The sequence below is a fragment of the Giraffa tippelskirchi genome, chromosome 5, assembly GCF_054371585.1.
Source record: "Giraffa tippelskirchi isolate mGirTip1 chromosome 5, T2T-mGirTip1v1.2.pri, whole genome shotgun sequence".
NCBI classification, from domain to species: domain Eukaryota; kingdom Metazoa; phylum Chordata; class Mammalia; order Artiodactyla; family Giraffidae; genus Giraffa; species Giraffa tippelskirchi.
The window spans coordinates 35402244-35422102 of record NC_137279.1 but is presented as its reverse complement, the minus strand read 5'-3'; the positions used below and the strand labels follow the sequence as shown (position 1 = coordinate 35422102).

At 46.3% G+C, this 19859-nt stretch overlaps 1 long non-coding RNA gene across 2 annotated transcripts in view; it reads left to right on the top strand.

Moving 5' to 3' along the window:
* LOC145505954 (uncharacterized) overlaps positions 1-15390 on the top strand; it is a 28771-nt gene extending 13381 nt beyond the window's left edge. The window contains exons 5-9 of one of the 2 annotated variants that reach the window (XR_014053402.1): positions 1570-1850; positions 2811-2906; positions 3663-3778; positions 11913-12224; positions 15149-15390. This is a non-coding gene — a long non-coding RNA (uncharacterized LOC145505954). Of the gene's footprint in view, positions 1-1569; positions 1851-2810; positions 2907-3662; positions 3779-11912; positions 14364-15148 lie in introns of those variants that run through there. The other variant, XR_014053403.1, reaches the window with a different exon arrangement.
* Positions 15391-19859: the final 4469 nt, after the last annotated feature.

The window sequence follows — 19859 nt, the reverse complement described above, 5'->3', positions numbered from 1 at the left end:
GCTTCAGTAGCTGTGGCTCACAGGCTTAGTTGCTTCATGGCATGTGAGAACTTCCAAGACCAGGGATTGAATCCATGTCCCCTGCATTGACAGGTGGATTCTAACCACTGGACCACCAGGGAAAGTGAAAGTCACTAAGTCTTGTCTGACTCTTTGTGACCCCCATGGACTATACAGTCCATGGAATTCCCCAGGCCAGAATACTGGAGTGGGTAGCCTTTCCCTTCTCCAGGGGATCTTCCCAACCCAGGGAGAACCCAGGTCTCCTGCCCTGCAGGCGAATTCTTTACCAGCTGAGCCACCAGGGAAGCCCATACCACCAGTACCACCAGGGAAGCCCTCAAAATATTTTATGTATTTATTTATTTATTTGGCTGTGCTGAATCTTAGTTGCGGCATGCAGGATGTTGAGCTGTGGCATGGGAACTCTTAATTGCCCCATGTGGAATCCAGTTCCCCAACTGGGGATTGCACCTGGGTCCCCTGTATTGGGGGCACAAAATCCCAGCCGCTGGACAACCAGGGAAGTCCTGCCAAAACAGAAATTTTGTCCCCACTAAACACTAACTCTCCATTCACCCCCAGAGCCTCTGGTAACCACTATTCTACTTTTTGCCTATGAAGTTGACTATTCTTAAGTACTTTGTATGGACTTCCCTGGTAGCTCAGCTGATAAAGAATCCACTTGCAGTATAGGACACTGCATTTCAATTTCTGTGTCGGGAAGATCCTCTGGAGAAGGGAGAAGCTACCCAGTCCAGTATTCATGGACTTCCTTGGTGGCTGTGATGGTAAAGAATCCACCTGCAATGCAGGAGACATGGGTTTGATCCCTGGATTGGGATGATCCCCTGGATGAGGGCATGGCAACCCACTCCATTATTCTTGTCTGGAGAATCCCCATGGACAGAGGAGCCTGGCGGGCTACAGTCCATGGGGTCGCAAGGAGTCAGACACAACTGAGCAACTGAACACAGCACAGCACATGTACTTTGTATACATGAAATGGTGCAGCATTTGTCTTTTTCCGACTGGTGTATTTCACTCAGCATCATGTCCTCAGGGTTGGCTGTTTTTGTTGGTCCTTCCTTTTGAAAGCTAAATGATAGTCCTTTGTTTGTAGGTACCATATTCTGTTTACCCGTTTATGCACTGATGGTTACTTGAGTTGCTTCTACCTTTTGGCTTTTGTGAATGAAACTGTTCTGAATGTGGGTGTATAAATAAATGCCTATTTAAGATGCAGACAACTTTCAGTTCTCTGGGGCATTCCACAGAAGTAAAATTGATGGATCATACAGTTCTATTTTTAATTCTTTGAGGAACTGCCATATTGTTTTCCATAAAATGTTGAGAAATCTCCAGGGGTCTATCAAGAAGGAATCATGGCTACCCTTCAATACTTGGCCAAACTTTATAGTCAGAATGTTTGACATGAGGAGGTTGAAGAAATAAGGGTGCAGGGGACCCTCTAGGGCCCAGAGCCTCTGTGAAGGTAGATTTTAACATATGCGTGTGTGTTGAGTCAATTCAGTCATGTCCAACTCTTTGTGACCTTATGGATTGCAGACCTCCAGGCTCCTCCGTCCATGGGATTCTCCAGGCAAAAATACGGAATGGGTTGCCGTGCCCTTCTCCAAGGGATCTTCCCAACACAGGGATCGAACCTGCACCTTTTACATCTCCTGCATTGGCAGGCGGATTCTTTACCACTAGAGCCACCTGGGAAGCCCGGATTTTAACATAACTGCCAGTAAAATCAGGGGACGAAGCTTATCTGTTCATCTGAACTCAAGGAGGAAGAGGAAAAGAGCTCCTTTGAAAACTTGTGTCCACAGGCCTGCCTTCATGTGAGTTTTGAGTTTGAATTTATACCACCTTTGTGATCCAGAAAGAACCAAAAGGGAGGAACTTCCCTGGTGGTCCGGTGGTTAAGACTCCGTGATCCCAATGCATGTAGTCTTGGATTCGATCCCCGGTCAGGGAACTAGATCCCACATGCCACAACTAAGACCTGGCACAGCTGAAAAAAAAGAAAGAAAGAAAGAAAAAAAAGAACTAAGGGGGAAATTTATGTTTGCCTTTCAGTTCAGTTCAGTTCATTCGCTCAGTCATGTCTGACTCTTTGTGACCCCATGGACTGCAGCATGCCAGGCCTCCCTGTCCATCACCAACTCTTGGAGTTTACTCAAACTCATGTCCGTTGAGTCCATGACGCCATCCAACCATCTCATCCTCTGTCATCCCCTTCTCCTCCTGCCTTCAATCCTTCCCAGCATCAGGGTCTTTTCAAATGAGTCAGTTCTTCGCATCAGGTAGCCAAAGTATTGGAGTTTCAGCTTTAGCATCAGTCCTTCCAATGAATATTCAGGACTGATTTCCTTTAGAGCGGACTAGTTGGATCTCCTTGAAGTCCAAGGGACTCTCAAGAGTCTTCTCCAACACCACAGTTCAAAAGCATCAATTCTTCAGTGCTCAGCTTTCTTTATAGTCTAACTCTCACATCCATACATGTTTACCTTTGCTTTTCCTCAAAGTAGGGCCTGTGAGAATGCCCTGGGTTGGGCCAGTTGGTGTGAGAGGTGTTCACAGGTGGGGCAGAGAGGTGAGCAGGGAGAAGAAGGATAATGGGGTACTAAGGAGCTGTTACCCAGGTGGGGATGTGGGGCCAGACCCTGAGGGGACCCCAGGGAGACTAAGTGGGATGAAGCTCAGAATGTCCCTGAGGGGGGTGGGGGCTGGGCATCTGTCCATCAAAGTGACTCTCAGGGGACCAGCTCCTGGTTCACTCTGAATGTGTGTCCCCACAGCTCGAAAATGTTCTCATCCTCACAGAGGATTCCAGAAGCCACAGGGGCCTGCTGGGAAGTGTCCACCATGACGTGGGGCTGGTTGAGGAGATGCAGGTGAATCCTGGACAGTGTTTAATCCATTAAATTCAGTTGTCCTGGGAGCAGTGTTGGAAGGTCTGGCAGAGGCCTCACACCCTCAACCCTGAGTCTGCAGAATTCCCATCCTAAGGTGCCCAGCTGAATGTGAGCCCAAATCCACCCGGGCTTCCCTGGCAGTCCAGTGGTTAAGACCCCATGCTCCCATTGCAGGGAACATGAGGCTCAATTTCTGGTGGGGGAACTAAGATCACACATGCGGTGCGTGTGTGTGCTCAGTTGTGTCCAACTCTTTTGTGACCCCATGGACTGTAGCCCACTCCACGGGATTTCCCAGGCAAGAATACTGGAGTGGGTTGCCATTTCTCCCTCCAGGGGATCTTCCTGACCCAGGGATCAAAGCCACGTCTCCTGTGCCTCCTGCTTTGGCAGGTGGGTTCTTTACCACTTGAGCCACCTAGGAAGCCCTTCCACATGCTTTGAGGTGTGGCAGAAAAAAAAAAACACAAGCTACCCTGGGAGTATCACCGGATTCTTCTTCCATGTGACATGGGACTTTCATGTCCCCATGCTTTTGTACATGCCATACCCTCTCCCTGGGATTCTTTCCCCTTTCCCTGATGTAAAGTAACCTTAAATGTCACCTCCTCTCCTGGGGGAGCCCTGCTGCTGTCCTCCCCACCCCCTCAGGATTCCTCCCTCTGCACCCCTAGGGCATTTCAGCCGGATATCCCAGGGAGAAGCATTTGTTTACAGTTGTTTTTCCTGCTATAGTGTTTACAGCTCATCCTGCGCCCAGCCCAGGAAGTACAAGTAAAATGAGTAGATAACAGAGATGTGAAAGTTACTGACCTGCCCCGACCTCCTTCTCATCCATCGCCTCTACAAGGGTGAGTCTTGCTATGGAAAAGTTGGTCAACTTAGTTTCAGTAAGTAACTCTGTACCCATGAAAATAATAACACTTACTTCTTTAAAACAGTCTGTGAATTTTATGGGACTTCCCTGGTTTGATCCCTGGTCAGGGAACTAAGATCCCATCTGCTGTTCTGTGCCGCCATAAGATTAAAAAAAAAAAGTCTATGAATTTTAGACCAGATCTCCTTTTAAAGTGGTTTTGTTTTTGTTTTAAATTGAGGTGAGATTCACCTCTCGTTTAGTGTAGAGTGAGGTTTTTGTTTTTTATTTTATTGACGTATAGTTGATTTACAATGTTGTGTTGATTTCTGCTGTACGGCAAAGTGATTCAGTTATATCCACGACATACATATTCAATACATACACAGACATTTTTTTTTCATATTCTCTTCTATTATGGTTTATCACTGGGTATTGAATATAGTTCTCTGTGCTATACTGAAGGATCTTGTTTATCCATGTGCTCAGTCGCTCAGTCGTGTCCGACTCTCTGCGACCTGATGGACTGTAGCCCACCAGGCTCCTCTGTCCATGGAATTCTCTAAGCAAGAATCCTGGAGTGGGTTGCCATTTCCTTCTCCATGAGATCTTCCCGACCCAAAGATTGAACCCGCATCTCTTGTGTCTCCTGCATTGGCAGGTGGATTCGTTCATTGGCAGGTGGGTTCTTTACCTCTAGTGCTATCTGGGAAGCCCCTGTTTATCCATAGAGGGAGGTTTTAAACGTGCTTCTTGGTTTGGGGCAGGCACCGGCCGGCTTGATGCTGCTTCCTTTCTTTCTCTGTTTGTGCATCCCTGGGAGACCAGCTGGTCCTGGCAGTGGTCCCGGGAACTTGCTGAACTGTGAGGTTGGGGATGTTTCCTTCCTCTAACTCTGCCCTCTCACTGCTAGGGCTTGCCCTTGGGGGAGCATAGAGGAGCTCATCTGATGCTCTAGGATAAACCTGGGGTTGCCAGCACTGCTTTAGCAACCACAGGGATGAGCCAGGCTTCCAATGGAGGAGCAGAGTTGGCACTTCACTCCTGCTTGTTAGGGACACCACACCGGGACTTGGCTCCCATCTGTGTCCTTATAGGCAGCCTCGCAGTCACGGATCAGATTTCCATTCCCAGAACTTTAGAAGCAGATTGGGTCACAAGTCACAAGTCTTGAGTGATGAGTAAACTGGGAAAGTGAATTTAAGTGAATATTTTCATTCCAGAATCAACTTTCCAGGGTGGAGGTGGAGATACCCATCCTGCAGAAATAAGCCCATCTTATTTTTTTCTTTCTTTTTTGGCCATGCTGTGCAGTGTGAGGGTTCCTAGATCCCTGACCATGGAACGAACCTGCATCCCCTGCAGTGGAAATGCAGAGCCCTAACCATTGGACCGCTAGAGAAATCCTGCCATCATTTAAAAAAAAATTGACATGTAGTTGATTTTCGGCTTCCATGGTGGCTCAGTTGGTAAAGAATCTGCCTTCAATGCCGGAGACCCGAGTTTGATCCCTGGGTCAGGAAGATCCCCTGGAGAAGGAAATGGCAACCCACTCCGGTATTCTTGGCTGGGAAATCCCATGGATAGAGGAGCCTGGAGGGCCACAGTCCGTGGGGTTGCAAAGAGTTGGACACGACTTTATGACTAAACCACCAACCACCATAGTTGATTTACAATGTTGTGTTTTTTCTTTTTTTGGTTTGTTTTGCTTCTGTTTTTGGCTGTGCTGGGTCTTCATTGTAGGGATCAGGCTTCTGTAATGTCTAGTTGTGGCAAGTGGGCTTAGTTGCCCTGCGGCATGTGGAACCTGAGTTCCCCAACCAGGGATCGAACCCGAGTCCCCTGCATTGGAAGGTGGATTCTTAACCACTGGACCACCAGAGATGTTACTGTTGTGTTAGTTTCTGTGGTACAATCTTTTTAAAATATTCTGTCCCATTATGGTTTATCAGAGGATATTGAATATAGTTCCTTATGCTATACAGCAAGACCTTGTTGTTTATCCATCCTATATATAATAGTTCAGATCTGTTAAGCCCGAACTCCCAATCCATTCCTCCCACCCTTCTCCGTCCCTCTTGACAACAAAAGTACAGCAAGTCTGTTCTCTAAGTCTGTGAATCTGTTTCCGTTTCTCAGGCAAGTTCATTTGTGTCATATTTTAGATTCCACTTTTAAGTGGTATCATATTGTATTTGTTTTTCTCTTTCTGATTTACTTCCCTTAGTATGATAATCGCTAGGTCCATCTGTGTTGCTGCAAGTGGCATTATTTCATTCTTTCTCATGGCTGAGTAGTTTTCCATTGTGTCTGTATGCCACATGTTCTTTATCCATTTATCTGTTAGTGGGCATTTAGGTTGTTTGCATATCTTGGCTATTGTGAATATTGGAAGGAACCCATCTTAACTTCGAATTTTGTAGCTCAGATATGACATCAAGAATCATATCCATCTGGCTTCCCTGTTGGTCCAGTGGTTAAGAATCTGCTTGCAAATGCAGGCGACATGGGTTTGACCCTTGGTCCAGGAAGATTCCCACATGCCACTTGGCAACTAAGCCTGTGTCCACTACTGCTGAGACCCGGCTGCCTGGAGCCCATGCTCCACAGCAAGAGAAGCTACTACAAAGAGAAGCCTGGGCACTGCAACAAAGAGTAACCCCTGATTACCACTAGAGAAAGCCCTCTTGCAGCAAGAAAGACCCAGGAAGCTCAGCCAAAAATAAATGAAGAAACATGTAATCAAATAAATCTTAAAAAAAAAAAAAAAGACTCATATCCATCAACAAGGGATTGAAATAGAGGAACCCTGATGAATCTGTTAGACTCTGAGTCATTTTATTACATATTTGGCTTGATGAATTTTTTGAAAAATTAAAATAAGGATCATCAAACTACAACCTTAAGGCCTGTTTTTGTATAGCCCAGAAGCTAAAAATTCTTTTTATACTTTTAATTTGTTTGGCTGTGCTGAGTCTTTGTTGCTGTGAGAGGACTTTCTCTAGTTGCAGTGCTTGAGCTTCTCACTGTGGAGGCCTTTCTTGTTGCTGAGCATTGACTTTTGGTGCCCAGGCTTCAGTAGTTGTGGAGCATGGGCTTAGTTGCTCCCTGGCATGTGGAATCTTCCCAGACCGGAGATTGAATCCATGTCCCCTGCATTGGCAGGCAGATTCTTAACTGCTGGACCACCAGGGACGTTTTATTTTTACTTTTTTGGATTTCTTTTTAAGTTGTATTTTTTTCTTGGCCACATCATGTGGCTTGCTGGATCTCAAGTTCCCTAGGATTCTCTGGGAATCCCTAGTTGCCTGACTAGGGATTGAACCCATGTCCCCTGCATAGCGAGCACAGAATCTTAACCATTGGACCATCAGGAAGTCCTGGTTTTTACATTTTTAAAGAATTGGGAAAGAATCACCAGGATAATAATATTTCATGACAGGTGAAAACTACAGAAATTTGAATTTCTGTGTCCTTCAAGTTTTGTTGGGACACAGCGCTGCCCATTCATTTATGTAGTGCTCATGGCTGCTGCTTTCCCTATGTAGGCAGAACTGTGTAGTAGAGACATAGATGGGATGGCTGCAAAGCTAAAAATAGCTACTGTTTGGTGCAGAAAGTTCACTGAGCCTTGGGTTGTGATATTGGAGATAAAGGAATTAATGATACTGCTGCACCCCGTACAATGCCCCTGACACTAAGCATTACTTACACTGAAGGAAGGAAGGAATGGATGCTGTGAATGAGCAAGATCACTTGGTCTCACATGGAGGTTTCAAAGCTCTTGTTACCAGATTCAAGTTCCCCCCGCCCCCCACTCCCCAGCTGGCTCAGTGATAAAGAATCTACCTGCTAATGCAGAAGACGCAGGAGACATGGGTTCGATCCCTGGTTCAGGAAGATCCCCTGGAGTAGGAAATGGCAACCTCCTCCAGTATTCTTGCCTGGGAAGTTCCTTGGACAGAGGAGCTTGGTGGGCTACAGTTCATAGGGTCACAGAGTCGGACACGACTGAGTTGGACCCACTCACCCCAGAACCAGGCTGTACCAACATCAAACCCTGAAGGGGGACATGGTGGTCATGGCCTCCAGAAGCCCACACACTTCTGGACAATGAGGGTTGTACCAGGGTGATGAGATTCTCGGCGTCAGGAAACTGCTCCCTGGCCAGTCACCCAGGAACCCACCCACCCTTCTCAGGAATTCACCCCTCCCATCTTGGTGGGTGTCAATGCCACTCCTTATTCTCAAATGTCAGATTACCTAATGTCTCGGTCTGCTTGGGCTGCCTGAACAAAGTACCAGACTGGGTGGCTGCAACCACAGAAATGGATTTTCTCATAGTTCTGCAGAGAACTATCATCAAGAGAACCTGAGATCAAGATGCTGAAGGTTTGGTTTCTCCCGAGGCTTCTCTCCTAGGCCTGCAGATGGCCACTGTCTCCCTATGTCCTCAGCTTGTCTTCCCTCCCTGGTGTATCTCTCTCTTAGGATTTGAGCCCATCTGTATGACCTCACTCAACCTTAGTCACATCTTTAAAGGCCCTGACTGCAAATACAGTCACATGCTGAGGTCCTAGCAGTTATGGCTTCTGAAACCGAGTCTACCTCAAAACTGAAAAAACCGAGTTTTCCTGCCGAGTTTATGATTAACCTCTCTTTCCAAAACTTTATTCTCTTTCTTGTCTGTTCCCCGTTCCCCTCATGATTGAGGAGTATCTAAGAAAAGTGGGGAATTGAAACTAAGCAGGACTCTCCGGCATCCCGCTGGGAACAACAGTACCTCCACTGTCTCTTGTTTTTTGTTTGTAGAAAAAAGACTTTAGTCTCCTAGGCTTTTCCTGAGTTCCAAAGAGCAGATCCAGCAGTTAATGATTAGGACAATAAAGTCCCAGGACTCCTAGTTCCTCCTGAAGGGACAGAGATAACAATCTGATCCAACTCTTTGAGTTGTTCTGCATAAACTTAGGCCCCACCTAGTGGAGGATGGTGATGACGTGCTGACCACAAGCACCAGACCCCAGACTGGTTGGAACCAGAAGGTTGAAGACTGAGATTCCCATTCATCACCCTATTGTCACACCACCAACCAATCAGAAGAAGGTCCATGATCAGCCATCCTACCCCCTAACACTGTCTTTAGTGTCATGCATTAAAAAAACTAAGATCATGATATCCAGTCCCATCACTTCATGGCAAATAGAAGGGGAAAAAGTGGAAACAGTGACAGATTTTATGTTCCTGGGCTCCAAAATCACTGTGGATGGTGATTGCAGCCACGAAATTAAAAGATGTTTCCTTCTTGGAAGGAAAGCCATGACAAACCTAGACAGTGTATTAAGGAGCAGAGACATCACTTTGCTGACAAAGGTCCATGTAGTCAAAACTATGGATTTTCCAGTGGTCATGTACAGATGTTAGAGTTGGACCATAAAGAAGGTTGAGCACCAAAGAATTGATGCCTTTGAATTGTGGTACTGGAGAAGACCCTGGAGGCTCCCTTGGACTGCAAGGAGGTCAATGCTAAAAGAAGTCAACCCTGAATATTCATTGGAAGGATTGATGCTGAACCTGAAGTTCCAGTACTTTGGCCACTTGATGGGAAGAGCTAACTCATTGGAAAAGACCCTGATGCTGGGAAAGTTTGAGGGCAGGAGGAGAAGGGCGTGACAGAGGGTGAGATGTTTGGATGGTATCACCAACTCAATGAACATGAGTTTGAGCAAACTCTGGGAGATAGTGAAGGACAGGGAAGCCTGATGCACTGCAGTCCTTGGGGTTGCAAGAAGTCAGACGTAACTTAGCGACTGAACACCACCACCACCACTGTCCTTAAAAACCCTTGCCGTCAGAGAGTTTGAGTCTTTTAATCATGAGCTACCCATTCTCCTTGGTGCTCTGCAAATAAATCTTTCTTTGCTCCAGAAACTCAGGTGTTTTGTTTTGTTTGGCCCCACTGTGTAGCACTGATGCTGCAGCTGAAACTGAAACTCCAATACTTTGAACCCCTGACCCAAAGAACTGACTCATTGGAAAAGACCTTGATGCTGTGAAAGATTAAAGGCAGGAGGAGAAGGGAATGACAGAGAATGAGACGGTTGGATGGCATCACTGACTTGATGGCCATGAGTTTGAACAAGCTTCGGGAGTTGGTGATGGACAGGGAAGCCTGGCCTGCTGCAGTCCATGGGGTTGCAAAGAGTTGGACATGACTGAGCGACTGAATTGAACTGTGCAGCAAGCACATGGACTTGGGTTTGACAATTTCAACATGAATTTTGGGGGAGACGGGATTCAAGCCATGTCACTTAATTTTCTTGATTTTGTTTAAATCAGAGTGTATCTGGGGACTTCCCTGGTAGTCCCGTGGTTAAAAATCTACCTTGCATTGCAGGGGACACAAATTAAATCCCTGGTTAGGGAAATGAGATCCTACTTGCCTGGGAACAAATAAGCCTGGGCACCATAACTAGAGTCCATGTGCTGCAATGAAAGATTCTCCCAGGGCTTTCCTGGTGGCTCAGTGGTAAAGAATCTGCCTGCCAGTGCAGGAGACATGGGTTCCGTCCCTGATCCGGAAAGAACCCACACGCCTCAGAGCAACTAAGCTCGTGCACCACAACTATTGAGCCCGTGCTCTAGAGCCTGAGAGCCATAACTATTAAAGCCTGTGTGCTGTAGAGCCTGTGCTCTGCAACAAGAGAAGCCACAGCAATGAGAAGCCAGTACATCACAACTAGAGAGTAGCCCCACTCTTCGAAACTAGAGAAATGTCTGCACAGCAAGAAGACCCAGGACAGCCAAAAATTAAAAATAAATAAATATTAAAAAAAAAAAGATGCTGCCAGCCCCAACTAAGTCTTAACACCAGCAAATAAATTATTTTATTTAAAAAATAATTTATTAAAAATTATAACTTATAATTTAATTATACACAAAAAAGTGTAACTGCTCTGGAACCGTCAGGCAGCATGGAAGGGAAATTCACTCTCAGGTATTACTGCAGCTTTGGCCTCCTGCCTGCCTTCCCACCTGCAGAGATGCTGAGGGTCTCCAGAGGCCATTGAGATCTTAGGGGGCAGGACCCTTGGAACTTCCCACCTCATTGGTCGGTGCTGATCTGCCCTCGTCCTAGCTGCCCACTTCCAGATGAAGCTGGGAGCCCCACTCCCACCTGCCCCCACATCTTCCAGGTGCTTGTTCCCCTGGGGTCCCTAAGGATACAGACTAGCCCTCAGTTTACCCCTTCCCTGCCCGCCCCTCCTTCAGCCCCCAGCCTCAGGCAATTCAATTCTTTTCTGAGTCTAAGAAGACTCTGAATTTGGCCTCAGAGCAGAGAATTCTAAGGGTCCAGCCTCAAAACCCAGTTGGTATGTCTTAAGGAGGAAGGGAGGGAGTGACAAATAGCTGGGTTCTTTTTTCCAAGGGTAGGGAAACCAAATGCTCACATTCCATAGTTTAGTAGATGATGCTGGCACATTCAGGCTCTCCGCCCTCCACTGTGCCCTTACTCAGCAGTGGCCTTTGCAAATCTCTATTGTGCTCGGAACCACCCCTGCCCCGTCACCCCCTCCCCACCCCCCTCCCCCACTGACCTTAAATGTTGCCAGCTTGTCTGCCTCCTTGAACTCCCTTGACTTCCTGCCAGGGACCCTTGCACATAGCACCATCCCTTTTCCCCTGCTTCCTGGGAGGTGGAAAGGGGTCTTCCTGCCATAGGTCAAGTGCTCCCCACCCTGCTCCAGCTCCATCAGTGGCCCCTCCTTATACATTTTAGGTTTTTTTTTTTAAATAAAGTTTTATGTTTGGTGGTGGTTTAGTTTCTAAGTCCTGTCCAACTCTTGCGACCCCATGGACTGTAGCCTGCCAAGCTCCTCTGTCCATGGGATTCTCCAGGCAAGAATACTGGAGTGGGTCACCATTTCCTTCTCCAGGGGATCTTCCTAACCCAGGGATTGAACCTGAGTCTCCTGCACTGTTTATGTTTAGAATCATTGATGATTTACAGAAAAGTATACAGAGACTTCTCGTACACAACCCTCTCACCCAGTTGTACACTATTATTAACTAAAGTTTACACTTTATTCAAATTACCTTAGTTTTTACCTAATGTCTTTCTTCTGTTTCAGGGTGCCACGCAAGATGTCACGTGACATTCTGTTGTCATGCCTCCTTGGGCTACTCTTGGCTGGGACAGTTTCTCAGACTTTCCTTGTCTTTGAGAATCTTGATGGTTTGGGGAAGTACCGTTGTCGGTAGACGGTCCCTCATTTTGGGTTTGTGTGGTGGTTTGTTTGTTTTTTTCATGACTAGACTGGTGTTTAAGGGCTCTTGGGAGGAAGACCACAGAAATGAAGGGTCATCCTCATCACGTCATTTCAAGGCTGCCTGATGTCAACATACTCACCACCGTGGATGTTGCCTTTGATCATCTGGATGAGGTGGTGTCTGTAAAGTTCTTCTTTGTCCCCCATTCCATACTGTGCTCCCTGGTAGAAGTCGGGGCTATAGTGGGTGGGGAGGCAAGCTTCACTTCCTTGAGGGGCCAATATTTACATCAATTATTGACAATTTTCCCATACAGAAACTTTCTCTCTCCCTCTTTTATTTGCTTATTCAATCATTTATTTGTATCAATACAGACTCACAGATATTTATTTTATCCTTTGAGTTGTTATCAAATATGTTATTTCTTTTTTGTTCAAATTGTTCCTACCTTTGACTCTGGGTTGATTCAATTTTAGTAGATTCTATGGTCCTTTGATGTGGCCCCATCCCTTTGTTTTGGAAGCACTTCTTCCTTCCTTCCCTGCTTTCAAGATGCTCCAGTCTCCTCCCCCAGGCTAGAATCATACACTTCTTCCAGGAGCCCTGGTGTCTACTATCAAGGAGAACAGGCTTAGGAACCTAGGTCTGGATGCCGTGTGCCCTCCGAAGGAACAAAATTGGAAATTTATGTGGAAATATAGATAATTTGTGTATAATACATACGACTAGGATGCTAGGAGAAATATCAACTACCTCAGATATGCAGATGATACCACTCTGATGGCAGAGAGTGAAGAAGAACTAAAGAGTTTCTTGATGAAAGTGAAAGAGGAGAGTGAAATAGCTGACTTGAAAGTCAACATTCAAAAAACTAAGGTCATGACATCCAGTCCCTTCACTTCATGGCAATTAGAAGGGGAAAAAGTTAAAGCAGTGACAGATTTTATTTTCTTGGGCTCCAAAATTAGTACAGATGGTGACCGAAGCCATGAAATTAAAAGATGCTTGCTCCCTATAAGAAAAGCTGTGACAAACCTAGACAGCATATTAGAAAGCAGAGATACCACTTCGCCGACAAAGGTCCATCTAGTCAAAGCTAAGGTTTTTCCAGTAGTCATGTATGGATGTAAGAGTTGGATAATAAAGAAGACTCAGCACCAAATAATTGATTCTTTCGAATTGTGGTGCCGGAGAAGATTCTTGAGAGTCCCTTGGACTTCAAGGAGGTCAAATCAGTCAATTCTAAAGGAAATCAATCCTGAATATTCACTGGAAGGACTGATGCTGAAGCTGAAGCTCCAATATTTTGACCACCTGATGCAAAGAGCCAAATCATTGGAAAAGACCCTGATGCTGGGAAAGATTGAGGGCAAGAGGAGAAGGGGGTGGCAGAGGATGAGATGGTTAGATATCATCCCTGACATGAATTTGAGCAAACTCTGGGAAATAGTGGAGGACAGGAGAGACTGGCATGCTGCTGTCCATGGGGTCACAAAGAGTTGGACATGACTTAGTGACTGACCAACAACAACAACAGCATTTCTGTATTTACCCATCTATATTTTTATAAGCTAAACTAGTTGCTGCTGATATCTCCAACTCTAAACCAGTACCACATAGTTCATTCCAGCCTTTCCCTTGCTTATCTATAACTTCCGTCTGCAACTGGGAGAAACTCAGCTCCCACCACCCGTCATCCCTTTACTTATATTTATTTATCCATGTGATTCAGGAGTGTTAGCTTGCTCACCATGAGCAACAAATTTATCAGCAAGAGTACAGCGCTACATACAGCTCCCTTTGTCAACAGACTTTGGCAGGAGGAGAAAGGGGTAACAGAGAATGAGATAATTGGATGGCATCATCGACTCAGTGGACATGAGTTTGGGCAGACTCCAGGAGACAGTGAAGGACAGGGGAACCTGGCGTGCTGCAGTCCATGGGGTCACAAAGAGTTGGACACGACTGAATGACTGAACAACAACAACAAAGTCTTATGGCTGCCAATCATTCCCACAGTTGCTTAAGAAACTTTAGATCAGCACCTTTTCTCCTCCATTTCCTTCAGGGAGGTTATATGACTTTTCTAATACAGTTACATTCTTTTTTCACTGTCTGCACTCTATCCTGGGATTTCCTCACTATCTCCTAAATGATTTTTTAAAAAATTTGTCTCCATTAAGGTTTGCTCTGTGCTATAAAGCTCTGAGGATTTGACAGTGGACAATGTCCTGCATCCATCATCACAGTGTTATATAGAACCATTTCACTCCGTCCCCCCAATTCTCCTGTGCCCTCCTCCCAACCCTTGGCAACCACTGATCAATTTTCCATTTCTATCTCCTGCATTTTATTTATTATTTTTGTCTTTTCATGGCTTTACAGCTCATTTTCTTTTTAAAAAATTCTTTTTGGAGTATAGTTGGTTTACAATGTTGTGTTAGTTTCAGGTGTGCAGTAAAGTGAATCAGTTATACACACACACACATTAATACATGTGCCATGCCACGCTCAGTCACTCAGTCACGTCTGACTCTGCAACCCTATGGACTGTAGCCCTCCAGACTCCTTTGTCTATGGGATTTCCCAGGGAAGGATACTGGAGTGGGTTGTCACTTTGTCTGGGGGATCTTCCCGACCCAGGGATTGAACCTGCATCTCCCATATCTCCTGCATTGGCAGGAGGATTCTTTACCACTGAGCCACCTGAGTATATATATATATATACACATACTCCTTTTTAGATTCTTTTTTCCCTACAAATCATTACAGAGTGTTGAGTAGAATCCCCAGGGCTCTACAGTGGGTTCTCATTAGTTATCTGTCTTATATATGTATGTGTATGTGTGAGTCACTCAGTCGTGTCTGACTCCTTGTGACCCCATGAGTTGGGGCCCGCCAGGCTCCTTCATCCGTGAGATTCTCCAGGCAAGAACATGGGAGTGGGTTACATTCCCTTCTCTGTATCTTGTACAAAGTAGTATGTATATGTCAGTTCCAATCTCCCAATTTATCCATTCCCCCACTTCCCCCTAGTGACCATAAGTTTTTTTCTACATCTGTAACTCTATTTCTGTTTTGTTTTCCTTTTTTTCAGATTCCACCTATGAGTGATGTCATATGTTACTTGTTTTTCTCTGTGTGACTTACTTCACTTGGAATGATAATCTCTAGGTCCATCTCTGTTGCTGCAAATGCATTTTAACTGTACTTGACTTTCTCCATGAACTCCTGCCCACCAGCATTTATCATCTTTGAAAATCCTTCTCTCTAATCACTTTGGGTACCTCCTACTATGACATCACCTGTTGTCTCCCTTTAATAGACAAACTCCACATTTGCCCTGAATTTGAATGAACTTTTTGGCCAGCTAGACAGTACATGTGGTTCCCTTAAGGACATTTGTACATCTGCTGGCTGGTGATTCCAAAAGGAAAGCAATTTGAAAACTTGCTTACACGAATATTCATAGCAGCATATCCTTGAGAATTAAATAGCATAAAAATACAAATGTCCATCAACTGATGGATGGATAAACCAAATGTGGTCTGTCCTCACAATGGACTATTATTTAGCAGAAACAGGAAAGAAGTGCTGATACAGGCTACGGCACAGATGAACCTTGAAAACATTGCACTATGGGAAAGAAACCAGAGACAAAAGGCCTCGTCTTATGTTACTATGATTCCATTTATATGAAAGGTCCAGAACAGCCAAATCCATAGACAGGAAGAAAAGAAGACTGGCAGTTGCGAGGGGCTGAGGGGAGGGAGAATTAGGAGGCTATGGCTAAGGGGTGATCAACATGTTTTAAAATTGATTGTGTTGATGATTGCACAAGACTGTGACTATACTAAACACCATCAAATTGTACACTTTAGATAGGTGGATTGTATGGTATGTGTGTACAGCTTCATAAAGCTGTTACAAAACAACACAAAACAATTCCCTCACTGATTGTACTAAGGCGATATCTATTGAGATGAGTCATACTCACTGTGTGAATTCTCAGGATGACTCAGGATTACAGGGTTATTTTCATGACAGCCCCAAGTTGGGCTTCAGATCGACCCAGGACCAGCCAAGGAAGCTTATTCAAAGGTGCCCAGAACTGCTTTATGCAGGAGCTGGCCACACACACCTGTGAAGTCTCTTTGGCTGTGAGTTCCCAGAGATGGAGCAGGCCGTGAACAAAGAAAACACTGTCAGGGTCATTTCAGCTCTGGACCCTCCTTTCCCTCCACTCTAAGGATTGAGTTGGGATTGGGACCTGGGACAGTTCTGCAAGTGACAGAATTTGAGCCCTGTCTGTAGGACTGTGGCCCATGCCTCCAGGGTGGGGGTGGGGTTGGGGGACCCCTTTCTGACGCCAGATCAAATGTGGACGTGATTACAGCAGTAGGGCTAGGTGGGTGTAAGTCGCTCAGTCATGTCTGAGTCTTTGCGATCCCATGGACTGTAACACGCCAGGCTTCCCTGTCCTTCCCCACCTCTTGGAGCTTGATCACACCGCAACAAAGCAGCCAAAGAAACTCGTTCCAGAATCTAATCTGAGAGGGACCGTCACATGTAGAGTCATACGCATTTGTTCTCAATGGGAGTGACCTGTCCTGGGGGACGGAGATCAGGTGGATTGTCAGAGCAATTACGTAGAATTTGCTCTCTCTCCAGTTCCAGCTGTACCTGCTGACCTGTTGGTCTTGCTTGAAACCTCTCAGCATGGTCGTCAGTAGAAAATCTGGACACTCTGTATTTCCTGCTGATCGGTCTCCCTGTCCACCACCGGAGGGCAGGCGTTGAAGGAGCTGGTTTGCCTTCCTTTCCACCACTGATTCACCTGGTCTTAGACTCTGTGGTGGGTTGAATGGTTCCCAACCCCTTGCCCCCATGGATCTATCCAGAACCTGTGAACATGATCTTATCTGGAAAAAAGGGTCTTTGCAAATGTAATTAGATATTTATTTATGTATTTGACTGCACTAGGTCTTAGTTGCAACACATGGGAGCTTTAGTTCCAGCAGGGTAACTCTTAGTTGTGGTAGGTGGGATCTAATTCCCTGACCGGGGGTTGAACCTAGGCCCCCTGCACTGGGAGCACAGAGTCTTAGCCACCGGACCACCCAGGAAGTCCTATGCAGATGTAATTAAGTTAAGAATCTCTACTTGAGATCATCCTGGATTATCTGTCATTGGCCCTAAATCTAATGACTGATACTCTCATAAAAGACAGAAGAGGAGTAGCCACACAGAGGGGAAGGCCGTGAGAAACAAAGGCAGAGATTCAGGTGGTGCACCTCAAGGTGAGGAAGGCCTGGAGCTGCCAGAAGCTGTTAAAAGCCAGGAAGCCTTCTCCTTGAGAGCCTTTGGAGGGAGCTGGGTCCTGCCAACACCTTGATTTTGGACTTTTGGCCCCTGGAACTTCGAGAGAATACATTTCTGTTGTATTATGTTACCAAATTGGTGGGAATTTCTTATGGCTGCCCGAGGAAATGAATACATCCCCGAGTCTCTGAACTTCATCTGTAAGATGTATTAAAATAAAGCAGCATGGACCATGTGCCAGGGATTATGTAGGCTGAGCCTTAACCTACTTATGCCATCTAATTCCTGGTATTCCCATTTTGCCACGCTGGAGGGAGGTGAAACAGGAGGTTGTGACTATGCTGTGGACAGGCAGGAGCAGCTGTGTGGTCAGCTCCCCCAGGGCTCTTGTCCTTGGCTCCCTAACACTCAGGCACTGGTGGTCTCACTCATATAGCCTCTGGTCTGGCTTGTTTCTGAGATCTTCCATTCTGTGCATCAGCAAGCACTGCAGGGACTTGAGGGGCCACTGGGGGATTAAAGGGTTAAACCCAAACCTCAGTGGCCAGGCCTCTGATGTGGTCCTCTTGTGGTTGTTCAGTCACTGAGTCATGTCCAACTCTTTGTGACCCCATGGACTGTAGCACAGCAGGCTTCCCTGTGCTTCACTATCTCCCGGAACTTGCTCAGACTCACGTCCATTGAGTCAGTGATGCCATCCAACCATCTCATCCTCTGTCCATTTCTCCAAACTACAGGGAGGGAGCACAGCCCCATCTATCAGCAGAAAATTGGATTATTGGATTAAAGATTTACTGAACATGGTCCTGCTCACCAGAGCAAGACCCAGTTTTCCCCACAGCCAGTCTCTCCTGTCAGGAAGCTTGCACAATCTTCTTATCCTCATCTATCAGAGAGCAGAAGAATGAAAACCACAGTCACAGAAAACTAACCAAATGGATCACATAGAGCACAGCCTTGTGTAACTCAGTGAAACCATGAGCTATGACGCGTAGGGCCACCCAAGATGGATGGGTCATGGTGGAGACTTCTGATAAAACGTGTTCCTCTGGAGAAGGGAATGGCAAAACACTTCAACATTCTTGCCTCAAGAACTCCATGAATAGCATGAAAAGGCAAAAAGTGGTCCTGGGTTCTCCTATTGCCCTGCCCAGAAGGTCCTCTTAGCAGTTCTTCCCATCCCTGCCGACCCTTAATGTACCCTGATTTGGAGAGGGAAGCTTAGGCTGGGTGCTCCCAAACAGCATCCTCTCCTCATCCAGAGACACACTGAGTCCAGCCTGGGTGGTGACAGGCAGGTTGGTCTGTTGCTTCGTTTTGGTGCTAGTGTGGATGATGACTGCAGCCGTGAGATGAAAAGACGCTTGCTCCCTAGAAGGAAAGTTATGAAAAACTTAGAGAGCATATTAAAAAGCAGAGACATCACTTTGCCAACAAAGGTCTGAAAAGTCAAAGCTAAGATTTTTCCAGTAGTCGTGTACAGATGTGAGAGTTGGACCATAAAGAAGGCTGGGCGCCAAAGAATGGATGTTTTTAAATTGTGCTGGAGAAAACTCTTGAGAGTCCCTCAGACTGCAAGGAGACCCAACCAGTCAATCCTAAAGGAAATCAACCCTGAGTATTTATTGGAGGGACTGATGCTGAAGCTCCCATACTTTGGGCACCTGATGTGAAGAGCTGACTCATTGAAAAGACTTTGATGCTGGGAAAGATTGAAGGCAAAAGGAGAAAGGGGTGGGACAGGATAAGATGGTTAGCTAGTATCATGGACTCAATGAACATGAATTTGAGCAAACTCGGGGAGATACTGAAGGACAGGGAAGCCTGGCATGCTGCAGTCCATGGGGTCACAGAGAGTTGGACACAACTTGGCAACCGAGCAACAACAACAACAAGTGGGAGTCATGGCAAGATGTTGACAGCTTGTCAGGGCAGAGAGAGGGCCTGTGAGAAGAGTCAGGGTCACAGACAGTGCACAGGGCAGGTGCACTCACTGAGACCTCTGACCCTCAAGGGTGGGGACCCCTTGTCCCTTCCCAGAGCCACAGCTTCTAAGCACGATGGCACCTGGGAGGCTACCCACAGGCACCCCTCATCTCTCATCCTTTGGCCCCAGAAGAAGGCAGTGTGGGTTGTTAAAACACATTTCACAATAAAGTAAACAACTTTGCATCCCAGGCTGCAGGACACGTGTTCAAGGCAAGTAACATTAGCCCCGTGACCTTTCCCACGCTGGCCGGCTGGGAGCTCATCCACCTGTTGGCCAGAACAAGTGCACCCATGAAAGTCACCCAAGCTGCCTCCTGCTGTTCCCTCTTCCTCCAGTGGCAAATAGCAGCTTGCAGATGCCATGGGTGCCAGCTGAGGCCCGGGCGGGACGGGCTGTACGCAATGGCTCCTCCGGGGCTGGGGCCACGGCGCAGTTATTTATAAGCTCTGGCTGCTGCCAGCCCTCCTGGATCAGGCTGGTTTGTTTGAGTCTCTGG